The 8,912-nt window shown below is 36.4% G+C and overlaps 1 pseudogene across 1 annotated transcript in view; it reads left to right on the top strand.

The window, feature by feature from the left end:
* Positions 1–8,556: 8,556 nt before the first annotated feature.
* LOC116080484 overlaps positions 8,557–8,912 on the top strand; it is a 2,240-nt pseudogene continuing 1,884 nt past the window's right edge. The window contains exon 1 of the transcript XR_004114455.1: positions 8,557–8,912. The product of XR_004114455.1 is annotated as a heat shock cognate 71 kDa protein pseudogene (transcript).

Below are 8,912 nucleotides of genomic sequence, written 5' to 3'. Positions count from 1 at the left end.
TAATGCAATATATACCCTCAAGCCATTTTGCTCATGGTGAAGATACTACATACCATCAAATTGTGAGAATGAAGTCCTTGGAAATTAAGTTTATCTCTGTTTAAAAGACAAGGAGACTCACTCTTCATTCCTCTCACTTCTACATCTGAGAACATATTGAAAAGTGAACCATTAGCCAACCAGAAAATGGGCCTTTGTGGAACCTGAGGTTGAATCAACATTGATTTTGAACCACTTAGATTCAAGAATTGTGAGAAATGAATGTTTGTTGTTTGAGCCATTCACTCCATGGCTCAGTAACTGGGCCTGATTGACATGACCATCTGCATTCCTTTTTCCTCTGAAGATTTACAAGTCTTTGCCTCTGAAACTCAAAATTTCTGCCTGGCTTGGTGTACCTTATGGAGTTGGACATGTTTGGTTAGCCCAATCAGGTGTCTTTGTAGTAACAGAAGATAACACTTCTTTAGAAGACAACTTCAAATTAATTTCCTCGCACTGAAACTGTTACAACACTGGCCCTGTGCTCTTCCTATGTGAGGAGGAGTAACAATGAGTGCTTTTAGGAAACTGACCTAGTGCTCCCACCTTTAAAAGTGGATTCAAAGCAGACATCCCCTAATAATCTGACCTCGTTTCTGATCTCTTGAAAGAATCCATTACATCCCATCATGTTGTTCGTTATATATTCCTTCTTCTCACCTTTGGTGTAATATGAGATTTGCTTTCACTAATTCACTGCTGCAAATAAATCAATGGACTGTTAGAGTAACTCTTGAAGAACTCTAGTCACTATAATTATCAACTTTGGTTGAGGTTAGTGATAACTCTTTGTGCTAATCCTCTCTTTGACGCCTTCTGCTTAGCCAAGCAGGCTTTACTGACTAGAGTCTATACCTCTGTTTTGATGCAAAAGCTACATTATACTCATAATTCATTTGCCCTAAATCTTTAAACTGTTGCCATGGAGCTGCAGACTTCCATTGTCTTTTAAATGACTCTGCATACACTTGAACATAAAATGGCTGTCATTCATTTAAAAACATGCTATTTTATCTATATTCAACTATTTTTTCTTGTGCTAAATGTAAAGGGTTAGAAAAACCAGTTATCCAGAGCACAGCAGAGTCGTAGACTGTTGATATTCACATCTCACTTAAGATTCAGCTCCATCTTCATTGCAAAAACCTTCAGCAGACAGGGAAATCTCCATGAGCCTCAATTTTCTCATTGGTAAAACAGGGATAATAATGTTACTAGCTCACAGGCTTGCTGTGAGAATGAAATGGAGCAACTTGTTAAGTGTTTGCCGAGTTGCGCATATACAGTAAGAGCTCAGAACAGGTTTTCTGTCACTTTTGTTATTATTACCTCAGAACTACAAAAGGAGATTCCTGTATAAAGCATTAAGATACTTCTTCAGTGATATAGAGCCAGACAACTAAATAACTGCAGGCTGTTTCTCACCTAAAGCAGGTTTAGCATAGGGTTAAAAGCTCATAAGCACATGCAGGCTTCCTCACTTAGTATGCAGACCCAGGTGAGACAGTAAGACCTCAGATGTGCTGACTAGAGTGGGGATAATAGATACTGGAACACTTTTCATGGGAGTACCACAATTCAAACACACATACAGTAACATGTTGACAAGATTCCTGAGCCTATGAATAGAGAATGGGGATTTAGGAGTGGCATATGCTTTTTGTTTGAAAGAAAAGCATGACCATTGACTTATGTTCAGTTCTAAATAGTCTATAAAGCAACCAGTTTCTGTTGTTAGAAACAATTTCAGACTTTCCTTTAAACTGTCTAAGTGGGCATAGAATAAAAAAGTTCCTACAACTTCAGATAAACTAACAACTAGCACTATGTGGAAACATAAAATAGAACATCCACTGTTAGGATCAGTTCAATAGTGAGTAATGTGTACTCGATCGCAAACAAGCAGCTCTTGGCTGATTTCGGGTGACTGCTATGTTTTCCTAAGCCTGCAGTCTGTAGCTTAAATATATTTAAGTTACAATTTTTTTAGAAGTAGAATATTGTAAATAGAAATCCAGATGTATGTATGCATTCTGTATTAAAAAAACATAAGACAAATTCCAAGGCATATGAGAAACCCCTGTGGTAGCAGAACAATTAATTTTTAGCTGCACATGTAGTCCCTCTTCCCAGCCCATGCCCATTCCCTAGGGTCTTGGTCTCTTGGTACAGATTCTAAGTATCCCTAGTTCTTCACGACAACTTCTACTTGGCAATAGCAACAACAAACAGAAAAACAAACAAACATAATCAACAAAAAGTTGCACCCCTGTAACAAAATGAGACGAGGAACCTACAAGAAGTAACATCTCAAAAGGAGTAATTCATATGCCTTGATTTCTATGCCAAAACACGAATATAAACAACTGAGAAAATAAGCTCCTTCCAGACACCAGAAACCACACTGTAATAGGCTCCAGGAAATGCAATTTAACCAAACACAAAACAAAGACTTTAAAATAGCAATTTTGGATATGTTCAAGGACATTAAAATGGACATGATTATGTGCCGTAATGAAGAGCATTGAGGGAAAAAAGATAAGTAAGATAATAAAAATATCCAAGACATTAAAAGTAGAATTTAACAAAGAAATAGAATACCTACAGAAAATTCAGTGTGAAATAAAACTGGAAATGAAAAACTCAACCATAAGCCTCTGGGGTAAGCTTCACCAACAATTTAAAATGTATGAAAGAAGGAATTTAAGGTCTTAAAGACAAGGTACAAAAAAAATTTAATGTGAAAATATCCAGGCTCAAAGCATTTAGAAAATATGGAATTTTATGAGGAGACCAAACCTATAGATAGTAAATAGAGAGGAAGAAACCTCAGTCAAAAGCTTAGCATTATTTATAACAAAATCATCATAGAAAAATTTCCCAATCCAAATAAAGTAAAATAAAATAAAAGATGTCAATCAAATATCAAGGCTTAAGGGGCAGTCACCAAATACTAACTATAACAGACCAGAATAGAAACTCCCCATGAAACTGCCTGAAATTGCATACATACAATCTACTGAGGACTTTACATCTGTGGCAAGTAAACCAGCATTGTATATTGAGTCAGGGTTAATTCTCATGAATGTAATTGAAGGGGCGTTTGCTATTTTGATTGTGTATTATGTAGTATATAGTGATATTATTTAACATAAGATGCTTCTTTTATTGAGATTTGTTTATAATTTCATGAAAAAATATAATTAATTCTAAATAAAAAGTTGTAGTTATATTTTAGCAAGAGTCTCTAACAGTAGATTTCCTACATGGTAGTATTCTTTGGAATTAGTGAGCAGGTAACCCATTAAAAAAGATAGGCAGAGGCGGGCAGATTTCTGAGTTTGAGGCCAGCCTGGTCTACAGAGTGAGTTCCAGGACAGCTAGGGCTATATAGAGAAACCCTGTCTTGAAAAACCAAACCAAAAAAAAAAAAAGATACAAAAGTAAAAATGGGAGAAAAAAGAGAGGAAGGGGAGAATGAAGGAGGGAGCAGGGACAGGGAGCAATGAAGGCAATTGAAAACAAGCAAATAGAGATATGTGTATTAAGCGTACATGTTTATATAGGAAATAAAATTAACTCCCTACTTTCAAATAGGTAATATAGAATGAAAAATAATATTTATTGGAAGCACAAAGGAATCTAACTATATAATGTCAAAATGAATAAAACATTTCATAAATCAAAATGAAGGATATATATAAAAACGCGATAAAGTCATATCAGTATGGCTATGAAATATAGCTGTACACCATTAACAATAAACATATTGGAACCATAATAAAGGGCAACTATTGAAAAGTAAAGTCTGGATAAATTATTTTAGCAAATGCCCAAGAAAAACTGGTGTATAGAGATGTCAAAATGACAAAAAGAAGAATAAAACTGTCAATTGAAATATTTGTAGCACTCAAAAACAGTAAAAATGCTTTAACTGAAAAACTTGAAGGACATAGCTAGGTATAATTGGAAGAGAGCTACAAAATGTTAAAATATTCATGATTAAAAGAAAGATAACTTTTATGCATGTCATAAATCAAAGAGAGAAGCCTATTACAGTTACTGAGAACTCTTTTGTCACTGAGATTTTTGTATGTACTTTCAATCATTAACTGCACGTCATTATCTAGTGCAATTATTGCTATAAAATGAACAAGAAGATCAACAGAAACCTGATATGTAAAACTACCACCCTCAAAGAACAATGAGAAATTGTTGACCAGTTCATAAAGGACTTTGCACTAATGAGCTTTCTTTTAGGAAACATGGAAATGTGAATTTTTTTAAATTTGTTTTTGTTGGATACTTTACTTATTTATATTACAAATTTTATCCCCTTTCCCAATTCCCCCCAAAACACCCCTATTCCATCCCCCCTCCTCCTGCTTCTATGAGGATGTGCACCCACCCTCCTACCCACTTCTGTCTACCTGCCCTCACATCCCCCAACACTGGAACTTTAAGCTTTCACAGGACCAAGGATCTCTTCTCCCATTGATGTGTTTCAAGGCCATCATCTGTTCATTAAGGAAGAAGTCAAATTATCACTATTTGCAGGTGATATGTTAGTATACTTAAGTGACCCCCAAAATTTCACCAGAGAACTCCTAAACCTGATAAACAACTTCAGCAAAGTGGCTGGATATAAAATTAATGCAAATCAGTAGCCTTCCTCTACTCAAAGGACAAACAGGCTGAGAAAGAAATTAGGGAAACAACACTCTTCACAATAGTCACAAATAATATAAAATGCTTGGTGTGACTCTAACCAAGCAAGTGAAAGACATATATAACATGAACTTCAAGTTTCAGAAGAAAGAAATTGAAGATCTCAGAAGATGGAGAGATCTCCCATGCTCATGGATTGGCAGGATCAATATAGTAAAAAATGGCAATCTTGCCAAAAGCAATCTACAGATTCAATGCAATCCCCATCATTTCAAATCATACAAAACCAGATCAAAGCCACAGCACTCTGCAATAAGTGGCTTAGTTGTTGTCTTAGATGTGTATATTCCCCTGCTCTGAAAATATACATTTTGTGTCTTTCATGGAAATAAAGAGGTGATGTTTTTTGTTTACCTCTATTGTTCTGAAAGTTTAAGATAAGTATTCAAATAATAATTTTGAGATTTTACCTTTCATTTTGGTAATGCCTGACATGTTAGCTGATATGATCTCTTTATTATGTACAAGTACATGCAACTGTCAGTCTGTCTCACTTTATTGTTTTCATCTTCTTCAACATTAGTAGAAAGGAATCTATCTTACTTCTTTTGCAGCTTTGCTTTCTGAACCTGGAAATAGTAACTTTCTCCTTCAGTCCTGGGGTAGTCATGTTTTTCCAGGAAAATAGAAGGACTAGAGTAGATGTGAATACCAATGTAGACAGATTAGACACAGATATGAATGAGGAGATTTTCAAAAGAAATTGGCTCATGTCATTATCCAGTAGAAGAAAATATGGGTCCATGATCACAGGCAGGAGAAACAAGAAATCAGGTCTAATAATCCAGTCTAAGACCAAAGACCTGAGAACCAGGCAGTGATGTCACTCCCAGTATAAAAAGCAGGCTCTCTGATGTCTCCAAGAGAAGCTAAATGTTTTAGCTCAGAGATAGATACCAGTCACACTTCCATATGTTTCTTTGTCCTGGTAAAGCACCAGAGAATTGGACAATCATTCCTATCTCAAGGAAAATGGATATTTACTTAGGTGCAAGACTCAGTAGTCAAGCTCTTACAGAACCTTTCTTACAAACTAAACTTCTTTCTAGGTATAATTGTGAAATAAATTTATTTTTTCCAGAATCTATGAAAAACTCATGTATTTTCAGTGATTCTCCAGCCTAAAAATGCTTAAGTTTTAAAGAATTCATTAATTAGCTATTCATTCACATCTTACCACATTTAATGGATTCTACATAGGCTGCTATAGTAGTATTTGTACTTATGCTTAAGAAAATAAAAGTCATTTCCAAAAGGAAAAGGCTTAGTTGGAGTTCAGGGTTGATACAATCCTAACACCTAGAAACATGTCTTAATGACAGACATTAAGAAATGTCTTAATGACAGACATTGCTGACTGAGACAGCAATGCAGATAATTCTGTGAGTATGCATATCTGGAATGACTCATTAATTCTCATGCTGGTGTTTTAGACATCCAGTTAACATGCACAGTCACAAAGATGATTGGCCTGCTCATGAAACCATTTGCCCAAATCAGGATATCAGTAAGTCCTCCTGGAGGTATTGGACATTATGAAAATGAAAATTTGTGTATATCATATAACAGGTTACCCCTTTAGCTGCTGCTGCTGGTTTTAAATCTGTCATTCCCAATTTTATCTCTCAAGTCTCCTCTGCAGAGTCCACAAGCCCAATGACAACGTCAGAGCCTCCATTCTCCTCCCTTCCGTCCTGTTTGAGTACTGAGAACAGAGACTCTCTACAGATACACAAGGCGTGTAAGCTAAGTACTTCCAGCTGAGCAAAAGTGCTGATTGCACCCTTTTCATTCTGTAAAGAGCCAGGTTATAAAATGACATATGCTTTGTGACAATGATATCTTAATTTTTTAAACATCTCTTTAAGATTTAAATTTTCAAACAACTCTTTAAGGTGTAAAGAATTTTCTCAAAGTTGCTGTATCCCTGCCCAGGTTGTTTGCGGGTTCCTAGAGTACCTCAGGGTCTTCTGTTCCCCTTGTCTTCCATCAAGTATCATCCATATTCAGGAATACTGCTCAGACCATGGCTTCCTTGTTTATTACAGGAACTTTACCAAAGGGACCAGCTATTGAATAGAAAGTATCAACAAGACAGTTCTTACATTGTGTTTCTTTCAGTCATTGCTTTTAAATTCCTTATATACTTTGTTTCCTCATCAACTCTGAACTATTCTTATGACTTTTATCCATTCCCATGAAACTCCAATAACTTTGTGATTTTTAAATGTCAACTTGCCGCAGCCTAGAATCATTTGCAAAGAGAACCTTAATCAAGAATGGTCTAGATCATGCTGGCCTATGAGCATGCCTGTGGAGAACCATCTTGATTGTTACTTAAGGTTGGAAAATTTACTACAAATGCCACAGACAAGTCTTGAACTATGTATAGAGTGAAGAAACGTAAGCAGCAAGCAGAAAGTAAGTGGATGCCATTGGCATATTTGCTTCTCTGCTCTTAGTGATAGAGGAAATGCAGCTACTTGAGTTTCCACCTTGATTTCTTGACTTCCTCTCAGTGACACAAATTAACATTTCAGCCAAAAACACAACAAAACAACAACCAAACCAAACCAAACCAAAACAGATTTCTCTCAAGTTGCATTAGGCCAGGGTCATTTTTATTACAGCAATAAATATGAAGCTAGAATACTCCATTTCTTACTTCTATTATTACTGAGTCTCCTTTAAGCAAAAATATAATCCTCAATAAGTTTATAAACTAGTTTCCTTATAAGGAGACCCCACTTAATTCTATATTTGTAGCATTCATTCCCATCTTCAGTGACTTCCTTGTTACTTCATCAAGAAGTTGTTTAGGTAACACTTGGGTTTCTGTATTCAATAAATAGAATGGGTGTGATATTGTAATATCTTTGATAGTTTCCCTCAAATATAGTTAAATAAGTCTATGTTTCTCCCATCGAATTTATATTTCTATAAACCAGAAATCATATGTTTATGATATTCATTATGAACTGTGCACAGAATAGGTACTAATTGTTTCGTTATGCAGCAATGTAATAAATTATTTTTTTCTGAAATATATTTACTCAACTCAGTCTTTTCTGTTGTCATATATATAGTTGTCTTCATGAAACTGCTATTCACATCTGCTCATGTGCAGCACAAAATGAATAGGAATGATGTTCCAAGAGCCATAATTAAGCCTTCTTACAATGTCCCCAGGAATAATCAATGCATTGCTCTGCGGGATATTGTCTGTGAAAGTGACAGCATTTTGTTTCTAGATAACTTTGTATCTTCAACTATTCCCACAACTCTGAATCAGAGCATCCTCACAGCACAGATCCAATCAAGGAAACACTGTGTTTCTTCAACTTGACAAGAGGTAGAGCAAGACAAGATACAGAGACATTTCTCACTAAAACATCACAAAGTCTTCCTGATGAGTGCTGATGTGGTCAAGAGCAGGCAAGCTTGTTCCATTACTGGGATTAATGCCTAATTACCTAGGTGTATATTTCTACTTCCTCCAGTGATTGCTGGGGAAGCAACACAGATTTTCTCAGTAGAATAAAAGAGGAGCCTTTAACTGGAAAATCTTGTCAGAATCTGGCATTTGAACTGTCTATTTCAAGGAACATTTTGCTTTTGTACTGCTAGGTGTCTGCATGCAAAGATGTCTTTCCTTAACCTGCAAGCAGCTATTTGTGCTTTGTTAGTGAGAAAATATGAAGGTGAAACTAAGTATTCACGATCAAAAAAGGGGTCAGAAGTAAATTAGGAGTGAAAAAGTAGGAGACCGCTCATTGAACACGGAGGCAGCTGCCAGGCACTTGTGCGGTCTCGTCGTCAGCACAGCCGGGCCTACACGCAAGCAACCATGTCTAAGGGACCTGCAGTTGGCATTGATCTTGGCACCACCTACTCCTGTGTGGGTGTCTTCCAGCATGGAAATGTGGAAATAATTGCCAATGACCAGGGTAACCGAACCACGCCAAGCTATGTTGCTTTCACGGACACAGAACGATTAATTGGGGATGCGGCCAAGAATCAGGTTTCAATGAACCCCACCAACACAGTTTTTGATGCCAAACGTCTGATCGGACATAGGTTTGATGATGCTGTTGTCCAGTCTGATATGAAGCACTGGCCCTTCATGGTGGTGAATGACGCAG

Source organism: Mastomys coucha, unplaced genomic scaffold (assembly GCF_008632895.1).
Source record: "Mastomys coucha isolate ucsf_1 unplaced genomic scaffold, UCSF_Mcou_1 pScaffold6, whole genome shotgun sequence".
NCBI classification, from domain to species: domain Eukaryota; kingdom Metazoa; phylum Chordata; class Mammalia; order Rodentia; family Muridae; genus Mastomys; species Mastomys coucha.
The sequence above is the reverse complement of the archived record's forward strand: the minus strand, read 5'-3'. Positions and strand labels throughout refer to the sequence as shown.